Source organism: Protopterus annectens, chromosome 3.part1, assembly GCF_019279795.1.
Source record: "Protopterus annectens isolate FY-2018-M chromosome 3.part1, PAN1.0, whole genome shotgun sequence".
NCBI lineage: Eukaryota > Metazoa > Chordata > Ceratodontiformes > Protopteridae > Protopterus > Protopterus annectens.
In genome coordinates this window covers 132,575,717-132,590,603 of record NC_056732.1, presented here as the reverse complement: position 1 = coordinate 132,590,603, position 14,887 = coordinate 132,575,717, and the positions used below count along the sequence as shown (strand labels likewise).

General features: G+C 38.0%; 1 protein-coding gene across 3 annotated transcripts in view; it reads left to right on the top strand.

The window, feature by feature from the left end:
* Positions 1–14,887, top strand: part of GADL1 (glutamate decarboxylase like 1) — a 1,864,133-nt gene that overhangs the window by 622,072 nt on the left and 1,227,174 nt on the right. The gene's annotated exons all lie outside the window — the stretch shown is intronic.

The window sequence follows — 14,887 nt, the reverse complement described above, 5'->3', positions numbered from 1 at the left end:
TTCTGCATACTTGTATAATTGTCTCAATAAAGAGCTTAAAAAAAACTTCCCTGCAAATTAGAGTTTCTTCCTCTTCAGCAGTATCTAGTGAAATGACTGGAGATCATGTGAGTCATACAGTTATCAATGGACTGCTGAGAGCAGCTGGTGTCAGTACCTATATCACATAGTAACAAACTATAGGTTGGCCAGTCATGGACTTTACTATATAAAATACAGGTAGAGAGGGAGATAGCATGCTAATAAGGGACTTAATATCTCACTTTCAGGTGAGAACTTCATTAATTTCTGGGTACTTTAAGGTAATTATTTCATTACTTTTATTGTGTTAACAAAAGTGCTCTGAGAGTGCAGATTTATTTTATTTTAAAATAATAGTTATATATTTTTAAATGAAAAAAAAATGGAAAACTGAGTTATCTCTACACATGCATTTCTGGCCATTGTCCCTGGCAAGGACATAACAGAGCATGTGATGCTAAGGGGTAAATATATTATTTAGGCTGTCTTGTGCATTAAGGCATGCATTTATTATGGTACTTGAACTTCTTTCAGGGTCAGTATTTTACTTTAGTTCCAGATCTGTGTGGAGTACATAGTATAATAATAAATGTCTGATGTATTCCTTCTCATAAAATAATACTACATAGAGTGTGCACAAACTTTAGAGTACATGTAGCTTCTTAATCATGCAGGTCTTTAGTTCTAGAACAAAAATAAATAAAAAAAAATCATAATGATTTATCAACTGCGAAAAGTGATATTGTTTGAGATTGTATTTCTAATTTGAAATTGTACAACCTCAGACTAAGTATATTTGGAGATTAGTGGTGTAATTAGGGTATACAGAGGTCTATAAACTCCCACAAAAATATTTCTTTACAGGTATTAATTTAATGTATTTTAGCAGCCTGTATTTAGCTACTGACAGTTGTTGACAGTTGTAATTTGTGATGTATAGTGATTGCTAAACTGGGTTTCAACAGAAGGTGATCTTATCAAATTTTATGATTCAAAATTGTTTCCAAATGTTTATACTATACATATGTTCATATGGGCCCCCTTCAGAACATCTAAAACCCATAACATCGAATTTCATAACATCAAAAATGTGCATCAGAACATCAAACACTATAAATCACAAGAAAATAACATCCCCTCCACATATAACGACACCAAACTACCAAACACACTTTTTACTATGTTTCTGCAGGGGGGCAAGTCCCCCTGCACAACCCCCGGAAATTAAATATACCAACTCCAAGATTGCACTACAGTGGGGAAAAGTTAATTTCCTAACCCCACTGTGTCAAGCCCCCCTGCAGAAACGTAGTTAAAAAGTTTATTTGGTAGTTTGGTGCCATTATATGTGGAGGGGGTGTTATTTTCATGTGATTTATAGTGTTAGATGTTATGAAATTCGATGTTATGGGTTTTAGATGTTCTGGTCTCAATGTTATGAAATTAGATGTTATGGGTTTTAAATGTTTTGAAGGGGACCCATTCAAATATATGTATATATATTTGTATATGTAGAGAGAGATGGAGATACATGAGCGAACACACACACACATACCTTTCAATTGTCTGGAATTTTGTAGAAGTTTCAGGTCTTTGCCTCATATTACTGGGCTATTCCTCATAAAACTGTGTGCTTTTCTGGCAAATCAGTGGGGACTAAGGTCACTAAATAATGGCACCCCTTTGAGGTTCAGACTTCATATCTTTTAAAAAATGTATGCTGAGGAAAATATTTTAGCAGCTTTGTAAGTTTATAAGACTAATATTTAAAAGCTATCCCTGATTTTTGGTCTTTGTCTCCCAATTATTTTTGGTGTTGTCCAAAATTCTTGCTCGAAAAGGTTAAGAAGAATGCCACACACATTTCTATCTTTGTAAATTTAAACCCAAGTTTTACACAGCAAGCAGAGAAATGGTTAAAAAAGTCACAATTTAAGTAAAGGAAGTGCTAGCCAATTGCATGTGGTAAAAGGAGAAACTGAAACTTTAATAACTTTAGTAATGGTGGTGAGTTGAGTATATCCAAAGTGAGGCATGGAAGTGAAATATTTTAGATAAATCAGTGAAAATAACAATGTTCAGCTTCTTATCCTGCTGCCACTTGCATTCTGAATGGTCCATGTACTTGAGAACAAGGAAGAGTGCTCTGAAAATGTTTGTTTGGGTAACAATTGAATAAGTATCAGAAACAGTTTCCATTACATAGACTCTTTAAAGAAGAATAAATATGGACAGAAAAAATGAGCTGGAGTAAACAGTATATGATTAAGTGGGAGACTAAAAGAATTTGAGTGACAGAATGACTGTAAAGAAACTAGTTGGTATGGAAAATTGATGTTGATTCTCTAACCTGAGAATGTTTGAAGTGTTGAAAGACAGAGAAGGCAAGAACTTGGTTCATCTGTCCCAGAACTGGCTCACTGAATTAGTAATTGGTACAAAGATCCAAATATTGAAAGGACCCATTTGCAAAGAGTGCACTGGTCTCTAGCAGTTAAGGCAGCACTTACAAGGTAGTTATCCTCAATAATAGTGAGTTATAGATCCCGTGAGCAAATAGAAGACATCCTAAAAATCACCTGATTGGTAGCCCTGCAATGTCATAAAGAAGCCAATAATTCCATTGGGCATTAACTAATCACATTTTGAGAGACAGCAAAGAAGGAGGCTTTGATGACGTCTTCTGCACTATCAAAACAGTAAGATGTTCTTCATATTGACCAATGCTGCAGTAGCCTAAGCTATGTGGGTTATATCGTGCTATGGATATAACAACTAACAGGCTTCCAAAGCTTCAGGGCACCTGCCACACACTTAAACTGTTAGTCAGCTCAAGCTGAGCTGTCAGGTTTAAGTGTCAAGTCCTCCAGAGTGCTGCTTTTTGTCTTTTGAGGATTGAAAGTCAGCTAATGTTGCTTCATTGCTGGCAGATAAGTTCCCTTCAAGGAAAAGATTTTCCACTTTATATTTTATAACAAAAATTGTACTTTTTCTATAAAATAATAATTTTAAAGGTAGAAAAAAGTATTATTAATGACTTTCATATGACTTGTTTTTAAAAAGGAACATTACTTATTTTCTTTTGTGGTTAAAAAGTCATTAAAACTATTTTAAAATTACTTTTCTGAGGTAAAAGTTGTGGCATTTTAGTTTTGGGAGCTGGGGTAAGTGTTTAAAGTGCTTCTTGCTGTGTTTTGGTTTAGAAATGTACTTTTTTACTACTTACCTGTTTTAGCAACTACTGCAGCAAGGCTTCCGCAGGAATCAGGCATCTCTTTCAACTTAACACTAGAACAACCTACCATATCTTCAATTCATCCTTCTTACAACCAGAAAAAAAAGAAAATTACTAAACAGCCCTTGCCATAACTGCAGGTTACTAAAGTGCTTATAGCATAGATGGGTGACTCTGCTGTGGCCATTTCTGGTTCTTTAGACCATTTATTTTGTTCCTGATGTAGTCCCTACAGCCACCATGGATCTGTTTTTAGACATGTCCTCTGTGGCTGTTGGAGTGCCCTTGGTGGGCAAGGTAGAGCCACTTTTGTCAGTCTTGGGAGAAGGGGCACAGAATACCACTGTACCTAGCGAGAATGTTAAGCTTATCCCTAGGGAAGCTTTTCATGACAAAAGTGTGTCTGCTTTTTCAGAAATTCCTGTCATAAAGAAGCAAAAACTTGGATATTTCTTCTCCTGTCTCAGTCAGTTTGTAGAAGAATGATTTATTGGGCTTAGCTGAGGGTTTTGTTTAGGCTCTTGACCCTTGCAGTTTATCGGTTTCTTGTAAAAGAGAAGAGAATATTAATTTTATGAAGAGATTCAAGTCTATGAATCCAAAACGATTATGAAGGGACAAATGCAATTTTGTCTCCTCAGATTTCTGTTTGAGATTCTGAGAAGAGTTTGGCTTCAGCTAGTCATGTTGAAGGATTCTCTTTCTCTGAAACTATTTCCAGAACGAGTTGTTTGTTTCATTGGGAACATAATTGTATTGCACAGTCTCTTTTTGGACCAAAAGTCAAAAATCACACTCTCTGGAAGTGAGCAAGATGGGAAAATCCTTTCTTTTATAGGGATATTGTTTTCTACACCCCAGAGGTCCTTCAGCAAAAAACAAAGTAAGAGTAAAAAACTGTGGTTCAAGAAGTCTTAAGGGTTTTAACCAGACTCTTCTGGAGATAAGCCCCCTGTGGAAAGGGGCAGTTCTAATGGTGGACATCACCCCCATGGCAGAGTAGGTTCCTTTCTCTGAGAGGCCTTATAAGGACTGCTAAATGGCTACCCACCTGCCATGCTCTGTAGGCAGTCAGGGGCACTTATCCCTGCTCCCAGATGCTTGGTCATCCATCACCAAGGAATTATGAGTGAGGGGGATTATAACCAGGGCTATTCCATCCCATTTGTTTACTCCCCTCCACCTTAAAAGGAGGTAAAAGAAAAGTAACCACTATAGAAATAAAAAAAGCTACTAGACAAGGGAGTCATCCAGGAGGTCCCACCATCAGTCCAACACAGATACAGAACTTACTCAAGATTCTTTTTGGTACCAAAACAGAATAGTGATCTTGGGCTAATTTTGGACCTCAGTCATCTCAATCAGTATGTTAAACACACAAAGTTATGTATGGCCACTGTACAGTCCACCATCCATCTATTGAGGAGGAATGACTCAATGTGCTCAACAGACCTTCATGATGCATACTAGCACATTATGATGGACAGGCAATACAGAAGGTTTCTTTACTTCTGACTGTGAGCCAGTCACTTTCAGTTCAGAGTCCTTTCCTTTGGTCTCACCATAGCTTCCTGTGTATTCACCAAGTGTACAAAACTAAGAAGAGTAACGGACTCCTTGCACCAACAAACAACCAGATAATAAAATCTGCACCAACAAACAACCAGATAATAAAATCTCACCAACAAACAACCAGATAATAAAATCTGCACCAACAAACAACCAGATAATAAAATCTTGCAAGGAGTCCGTTACTCTTCTTAGTTTTGCACATTGGTTTGCATTTTTCGTTGATTTCACTTGTTATTCACCAAGTGTATAAGTGTATGACAGTGGTTACAGCTCATCTCAGACTGCAAGGGTTCTGGGTGTTTACTTACCTAGATGACTGTCTCATTACCAGTCCTACCAGGTCTGTTCTCATTCACACCATGGGCTATTAGCTCCATCTTTGCTCACAGTTAGGTATCACAGTAAATCTTGACAAACTTCAGTTTCTCATTGGAATTCATAGGTACTCATTTAGATACCACAATCTAGATAGCCAGGCTGCCAGAAAACAGATTATCCACCCGGCAAAACCAGGCAGTAAAGGCTCTTTCCTGTTGGATGCCACCAGCCAGATTGGTTCTCCAGATTGATGGTGACCTCCATCATCTTTATTCCTCTAGCTAGATATTACGTGAGAGTTTTGCAATGGACAATTGCAGTACAATGTTTTATCAGTGCCAACCCTTAAGCTTTTGGATTCATTTAACAAACATTTGCAGGATGCATATAAGGTGATGGATTCAGTCTGCCAAGATATTCTCAAGGCTGCCCACTGGTATTCCCTCTCTCAGTGCCACAGTGACCAGGGATGCTTCCCAGCTGGGGGAGGGCATTACTTGAGAAAGATGATCCAAGGCACATGGTCCACCTCTGAGGCCAGTATTGACATCAGTGCTGTAAAGATGAGGGCAGTTTTTCTAGCACTGCAGGCCTTCTAGGACTTCCTACCTCTTTGGGTGATTTCTATCCAGAAGGCCAACATGTCAGTAGTCTGGTACATCAGCAAATAAGGGGGAACAAATTCTTACCCTTTACATCAATAAACAATGAGACTATAGCAGTGGAAGATATATTCTGATCTCTTACTGATAGCAATGCACATACTAGGAAAATCTAGTGCTCTGGTAGACAGTTTGAGCAGATCTATCCTTCTGTCTCATGACTGGTCCCTCAATCTAATGATGGTTGAAGAGATTTTCTGTCAGTGGGGTCAATCATGCTGCTATCTCTTTGCCTCCCCTCATAGTACCAAGTGCAGCAGGACTGTTTGCCCTGATGTCTTGGAGGGGGGGGGTCACAGATGGATGATCTGACACATGTTTGACCCCTCTAGTCTTCTTTAAGCCTTTCCTCCTACTCTCCTAATCCAAAACTTCCCTCTGAAATCATCAGAGAGGAAGATCACAGTCATCCTCACAGCCCTTTTCTGGCCTCGACAGATGTGGCTTTTCTTTCTCTGGCCTGATTTGGTACACCCTCCATAGGTGCTGGATCCCAATCCAGACCTTCTCTCTCACCCATTCAGAATGCCTTGCCTGGACATTCAGGCCTTCAGTTTAACCACATGGTTTCTGCACTTTCTATGATGGTTAGTCATTATCTGCTTTCTTCCCTTGTAGTCCATATTCTTACATCTTCCCAAAGACCATCTACCAGAAAAATTTACAAGAGTAAGTGGAAGAGATTTTCTAGTTGTGCTGCCCAAAGGAGTTTGGACCCCTTTTTGTCTCCTCTCCCACATGTCTTAGACTTTCCAGCATCCATATTTCAAGATGGAGACAGTTATTCTACCATTAAGGTTCATTTAGTGGCTATCTCAAAATTTCATTTTGGAGACAATCACTTGACCTTTGCTTCACTTAAATTATCCACATTTTTCCTGAGGGGTGCCATCCTTCTCAGCCCTTGTCTTAGGGATCCTACTGTTCCTTGGGATATGATGATTTTGCTTCAAGCCTTAATACAACCTCCCCTTGAACTTGCTGTCAAGGTGTACATCAACTTCTTGACTTGGAAAACACTTTTTTTGGTGGCAATAACTTCAGCTTGGAGAGTATCAGAGCTGCAGGCCTTGTCCTTCAAGTCCCCTTATATTATTTTCCACAACGGTATGGTATCCTTGTATACCAATCCATTTTTTATCCCAAAGGTAGCTACTTGAGACCTCACTGAACCAATCCATCAACCTGAGACCTCACTGAATCAATGCATCAACCTTCTAGTTTTCTTTCCAAAATTTTCCAGTAAAAGAAAATACATGCTTCATTTAATGGCTATGCATTGCCAACTATGCCATGGACAGGGGTAGTCAACAGTGTTGACCATAAGCAGCTCTGCAAAATGCATTCACTTAATAAGAGCAGATGGGGAAACTTGGGAGTAACATGACTAGGCCTCTAAGGACTCTAGGGCCACTAGCCTTGTAACCTTCTATGAACCTGTCACTTGTCTCATGCATACAAATGAGACAATGAAACAATGTATGGATTCAAGATATTTATCGTACATAAAAATGTCAGAGACTGTAATTAGAATGGGTCTATATCACTTTATCAAATGGCTATTCAGCTAATCACCATTCGCCGAACACTTATTCATCAAACGACAAATTTTAAGTAGGACAAACAAGTGGTCAGCCAACTGAGTGACTGTAAAAAAAAAAAAATGTAAAACCTGCCAAGTTGGGGGGCTATGACCCCCCATCCCCCAATGTGTGTGTGGGGGGGGGCACCCCCACACCCTGCCTAACTAAATATGCCAACTCTGAAATCAAGTGAAGTAATGCACAAAAAACCAAAGACAAGCAAAGAATAATCCACGACCTTGAAGAAAGGAACCAGAACTCTGCTAAAGTCCACAAGGCTGTATTTTTATTTCTGAAGTGTTCCAAAAGTCACAGATACAATCACACTGAAGTATTCCAAAAGTCACAGATAAAATCACACAAGCGCTTTCGCTCAGGCAGTCCTGAGCTTTATCAAGTGAAAACAAAATGCAGTATGCAGTAACCTCCATTAAATAGCCTAGCAATTATACAATTAATTAATTAGTAAGTCTAGTACTAAGGTGTGGTGCTTTGGAGTTGGATGTTAAAAAAGTTAGTCATTATACCAACTCAAAAAATGAAATGTTTGCAACAACATCTGCACTTAAATAAAAATGACTAACCATAAAAAACATTTTAAAATACCAGTTTCCTAGGTTTCAGAACATAAAAGTCTGAAGTCTGGTTGGGGTTGTAGATTGTTAAGGAATATGCTTAAAGATGTGTTTGGATTGTCAGTGAATTGTTAAAATTTTTTTTTTTTTTTTTTTTTCTTTTTATTATTACTTTGCACTGATAAAGACATGCATGTCTTTATCAGTGCAAAGTAATAATAAAAAGAAAAAAAAAAAATTTTAACAATTCACTGACAATCCAAACACATCTTTAAGCATATTCCTTAACAATCTACAACCCCAACCAGACTTCAGACTTTTATGTTCTGAAACCTAGGAAACTGGTATTTTAAAATGTTTTTTATGGTTAGTCATTTTTATTTAAGTGCAGATGTTGTTGCAAACATTTCATTTTTTGAGTTGGTATAATGACTAACTTTTTTAACATCCAACTCCAAAGCACCACACCTTAGTACTAGACTTACTAATTAATTAATTGTATAATTGCTAGGCTATTTAATGGAGGTTACTGCATACTGCATTTTGTTTTCACTTGATAAAGCTCAGGACTGCCTGAGCGAAAGCGCTTGTGTGATTTTATCTGTGTCTTTTGGAATACTTCAGTGTGATTGTATCTGTGACTTTTGGAACACTTCAGAAATAAAAATACAGCCTTGTGGACTTTAGCAGAGTTCTGGTTCCTTTCTTCAAGGTCGTGGATTATTCTTTGCAACTCTGAAATCACATTACAGTGGGGAAAAGGTCAAACTCCAGATGGTGGCTAATTGCTGGTTTGCCCTAGTTAAAATTCGCCATTCGATGAAGACCGGCTTCGCTAAATAGGTGTTCAATGAATAGTTATTCGCTGAATATCCATTTGACGAAATAATATAGACCCACTTAGAACTTGTATTTAAGCTAACTGATTCATTCATTACTTCAGGCACACTCGCATGTGCATCTCCATTCATGAGTGCATTCACTCTGGCTGATGGTACAAAATGGCATTGTTCTTGTACGTGCTCAGTACTTATATGCATGTGCTATCTAGCTACAGTGGCTGAATAGGAACAATACACTCAATGATCTACATCCTCCCATTTTGATTTGTTCTAGAATAAGACAATCTACATGCTAGATAACATTTCAATATTAATAACAAATCAGAACTCAAGTGCAAGTCGCTGTGCATTTTAGACTGGGTCTGGAAATTCTACCCGATCTGGCAACATATAAACATTGACTGGGCTTAGCAATAGGGACAGTCTCTGAGGAATTCTTCTCAATAGGAACTTTAGAGATTGCATCAGGATTTTTCAAGATAGGTACACTGTCCTCAGAAATCTGAACAAGTGTCAGTTCACTCTGAGGAATAGTCTTTGGCACAGGTAATCTGCTGTGTCAGTGATTCGGAGACTGGAAGCACATGTCCTCGGTTCCTTCTAAAATCCATTCCTTTCAATTGTACAATATAAGATCTCGGTTCTTCACAAATATTTTTGATAATTCCCACTCAGTCATATCCTTTAGATGTTTGCATCCATATAATCTCTCCTTGTCTTAATGCTCTAAGAGATTTTCTAGATTTATCGCAGTACAACTTTTGTGACTGGCGTTTTTTTCAAAAGTTGAGTCTGGACCACTCTGTTGTTCTTAGCATTTGTAATCAATAGTTATTTACTGATCTGCAAGGTTGTTCTTGTCTGTCTAGACATTAATCTCTGAGTAGGTGAACCAAGAAAGTTATCTCGGGAAATGTTTCTGAGATTGAATAGGTTAAGAAAAACATTGGTACCATCTCACTTGGATTTCTTTAACAAACATTCTGCACTTTGAAATGCATACTCAGCTAATCCATTGGACTGTGGATACTCAGGACTACTAGTAACATGGACAAAGTCCCAAGACTCAGCAAATTTCTTAAACTGCTGACTTGTAAACTGTGTACCATTGCCAGATACAACTTTGTGCAGACTGCCCTGGACAGAAAAACGTCTCTTCAATTTTGTGATGACAGTGCTAGACATTATATTAGGAAGAAGGTCAATTTCAAAGCAATTTTAGAAAGAATCTTCTTCTTCTTCTTTCAGCTTTTTACCAGTTAGGGATCTCCACAGCAGATCACCTCTCCGCTCATGATTGGCAATGGAGTTTTACAGTGTTGAGTTGCCAGTCTGGTGCCCAACTTTCCACAGGAGGCACACACACTCATGCACTCATGCCTAGGGCCAATTTAGAGTGTCCAATCCACCTATAGCATGTCTTTGGGATGTGGGAGGAAACTGGAGCACCTGGAGGAAGCCCACGTGACCACAGGGAGGACATGCAGACTCCGCACAGAAGGCACCCCAGCTGAGGATCGAACCAGAGAACCTCTTGCTGTGAGGTGGCAAATGCTAACCACTGCACTACCGCAGCCACCCAATTTTAGTATGAATCTACTAACACTAAATAATGCTGACCATTCCATTCAAAAATATCAGTAGCAACTGTCGACCATGGCAATTCAGGAATCTGGTTTAGCTGAAGTGGTTCTTTTTGTTGGTGCGATTTAGTACTATTGCAAATAGAACATGCTAGAGTTTTTTTTCTCTATATCTTTTGACATAGAATGCCAAAATACTATGCCTCTTACCTTTCTTTTGGTTGACTCAGTAGTCGGATGACCACGATGCAAAATATGGATATATTCCTGTTGTAATGCTGTAGGAATAACCATTTAGAACCTTTCATGATGATTCCATCATCCACCATGAACTCGTCTTGGTAAGAAAAATACTCCTGTATGTCAAGTGGTATACTGGTTTGTCACACTAGCCATCCTTGATTGATAAAATTTTTCAGCTTCTGGAGAACAGGGTCTAAAGCCCTGTGATTTTTGTGTTCATCAAGATGTGATGAGGAAACATTTCTGACTTCCATAATATTGAAGTTGTACCTTTGCAATTTTAACATCATGTGCCACAGATGTGCTGGGGCTGAATGTACTGGCTTTTTCTGAATTGTCACTAGAGGTTGGTGATCAGTCTATTTGAATATGTTTGTCATAAATATAATCATGAAATGTAAGACATGTCAGCACTACTGCCAAAAGCTCTTTTTCAATTTGAGCATACTGCATCTCAGTTTGGGTTAAAGTTCTGGATGCATAGGCTACTGGTATACCTTCTTGAAGACATGCTGGACCAAGACCATGCTTAGAAGCATTGCATGAAAGAGTTACTGGTTTGTGAACATCATATTATCACAATGTGGGTGGACTGGCAATTTTCTGTTTCAGAATGTCAAATGCTCTTTGGTGTTGTTCTAACCAGGACCAGTTTACATTTTTGCATGTCAACTCTCGTAATGGTGCTGAAAGTTCACTCAGGTCTGGAATGGACTTTCCTAAATAGTTGACCACACCTAGAAAATATTACAAAGATGTGATACTGTCTGGAATTGGCATTTCAAGAATTGCTACTTGAATTGATGGATCTGGTTGTAAGCCATAACTAGTAACCACATGACCCACATAAGTAACTTCTCTTAGCCTGAATTCACATTTTGAGGATTTATTTTAAGACTGACTTCATGTACATGGTCTAGAACTTTCTTGAGGTTTCTATCATGTTCGTCTTCACCATTACCCCCTACAATAATGTCGTTTACTATGACAGCACATTGAAAATCTGAAAGAATTTGTACAATGGAGCATTGAAGTACTTCACTGGCAGAGTTTATCCCAAATGGCATTCTCAAACATCTGTATTTACCAAATGGTGTACTGAAAGTGGTTAACAATGAAGATTTATGATCCAGCAAAATTTGCCAAAATGAATTTTTTTTGCATCTAAGACTGAAAAAAAAATAGGCACATTTGGCATAAGAACTTCTACTTCTTCTACTGTGCACATTGGATGACGAGGATGTTTAAGAGCTTTGTTTAATCTCTGGGATCTATACATATTCAAATATCATCTCAGCTTTTCTTATGAGCTACGACCATGGAGGATACCCATTCAGTTGTTTTTTTTACTAGAGTTAACAAACCTAAATGCATCATTTTGTCTAGTGCTGTTTCCTCTTTGCTCTGCATTGCTACTGGAACCTTCCTGGCTGGTCTGACAACTGGGCTTACTTCATGGTTTAACTTCATGGAATATGTAACTGGTAGTTTACCAAGCTCGCCTTTGAAAATATCAGCATATTCGTGGAAAATATTCTGTGACTATCGTGGTTGTTCAGATTTATATGGTGAATCTCTTCATTAAGTGAAATCAGTCCCATTCTCAAACTGTCTCCAAGGCCCACCAATGACTGCAAATGTCTTTTGACTATGTAAAACTGTGAGTCATAGTTTTTCCCAGCAGAATTGCATGTGAGAACTACTGTGCCATCAGTATGAATCTCTTCACCACCATAAAGCAACAAGTTTCATAAACTTTGCTGAATCAAACTTCTCACCAACTTTTACTTGGGCAAACATTTGTGCTGATATAACACTGCACTTGGACCCAGTGTCTACTTTAAGCTCTACAAGTTTTTCATTAATCCAAACAGTTCAAAATAGTTGACCCTTTGCTGCCAACTGATAATCTACTGTGTTAATAGTTTTATCAATCACAGAAACACTATCATCACAGCTTTCTATCTGATCTACTTGCTTCTTTGGATACTCTCTTTTAATAAAAGTATGTGTCACTTTAGACTTGCAAAGCCTTTTGAAATGATTCCACTTTTTACACCTGTGACATTGCTGTCCAAAATCTAAGCACTTTTCTTTATTAGGTTCATGACTGCCTCCACAAATGCGGCAGTTTACAATAAAGTCTGGGGTAACATACAACCTCTTCGATTTATGGTTAGGATTAGGTGGTGGCACAATTTTTGGTTTATATTGCTTTTTTGTCTTAGCTTTCTGTTGTACACTATCAACATTTGCACTGTTAATTACTCAAAGCACATTCTTCTCATTTGTAAGCATATTTGTGTGCTTTTCTGTAAGCTCATATATTTGATAAATCTCTATGGCTTTGCTCAATATTAAATCACTATCTCGAAGTAAAATCTTTCTCACTGCATCATTATTAACACCACACACAAGTCTGTCCTTTATTAAGTCATCTCACAAATCACCATATCTGCAGGTTTTAGTTTTATTTCTCAAGTCAGTAATATATGCTGCTATAGTTTCACCATGCTTTTGATTTCTTGTTTAAGGTATGTGCCTTTCCATTGTAATATTCATTTGTGGGTTACACATTTCTCTAAATTTATCTTTTAAGTACTCAGGGACTTCCTGCATTTCAGCCTGTATCACAATATGGAGGCTTTCCCCCTCCGCTGCATACACAGCAGCTATATATACAAATGAATGTTCTCTCTCAATAGCTTCTGAGCCTGCTAAATTAAGAAGTATGAATATGTGCATCTTTATCAGGAAAAGCAGCCTGTATGAAAATATCATATTCTTGTTCACTCTCCAATTCTCAGCAGTATTGTTATCAAACACCAGCAGCTCAGGTCTGCTAAATCCCACTGAAATAACGACAAAATACATTTGAACATAAGCATAGACCAGTTACTTGTAATTATGTTCGAATACACAACAAGCTCTTTGAAAAGGCTTCACTTTGACACTGCATACACTGTGAATATTCCAGAAACTTCAGACACTTTGAAAAGCTTTAATTAATGTGAAAAAGTAGCATATTGCGAAGAAATGTGGTTGTCTTAGTCCTTTCATACATTTTAAACACTTTGGAATTTATTTTGAATGCTTTTGTATTTAGTTTGAATACTCTTATCAGTATGTCACAATTTGGGACATTTCGTGTATCTCGATAATTATTCCGAATGTTTTGAATGCTTCGCCATACATTTGGCAAATGGAAAATCATTTAAACAAGTTTAAGTACCATTGAATAATTGCTGACCTGTTTGCGAGTTCACTCTGGTAAATTTCTCCTCTTTTAACTGTGTGCCTCATGGCTTGTGTGTTGCTTCAACTTCGGATCTCTTTCTCGACCATGTCGCTTTTCTCATGCGTACAAAAGAGGCGACAAAGAGTTCTATGGGTTCATGATATTTACTGTACATAAACATGTCAAGAACTGTAATTAGAACTTGTATTTAAGCTAACTGATTCACTCATTGCTTCAAATGCACTCGCATGTGCATCTCCATTCATGACTGAATTCACTCTGGCTGACTGTACAAAATGGCACTGTTCTTGCATGTGCTCAGTATTTATATGCATGTGCTATGTAGCTACAGTGGCTGAATAGGAACAGTACAATCAATAATCTAAGGAACCTATGAACCTTCATCATACCAAAACCTTCAGGACCACAGATGAGACATTTATTTCCTTTTCTCAAGCTTAGATGGGCCAAGGAGTTTCAAATGTATCTTAGGTTAGATGGCTATCTGACTGTATCTCTCATGTTTATAAAAAAAAGGCTTGACATTGCCTAGGCCGTTAATGCTTACTCAATTAGATCCATCTCAGCTTCCTTGGTCTTATTTTCTATGGCCTCCATTAATGATGTTTGTACTGCTGCCACTTGATTTAAGGTCCACACATTTATTTCTCATTATAAGCTGGATTTGCTGCCCACGAATAGGGTGACTTTTGGTTCAGCCATCCTCAGGAACAATGATAGAGCTGTGTTGTCTGCTTCCATCCTTCCTTAACTTCCCGCCCTTCATCACCATTCAATTTTATGGAAGACATTTTCTTTGGTTTCTGGTACGACACTATGATATGCTGCCTGAGCAATATCCTATGCTGTTTTAGCTACGCAGCAGAACCCTTTTTCCAGAGTTTATTTGTGTTTTCAGGGTTTTCATGTCTGTCAGTATGTTTTTCCTCTGACTAGGAGCTTAGGGCAAACTTGATCTGAGGTAATGTTGGGGATGGGGGGATTATGGGTAAGG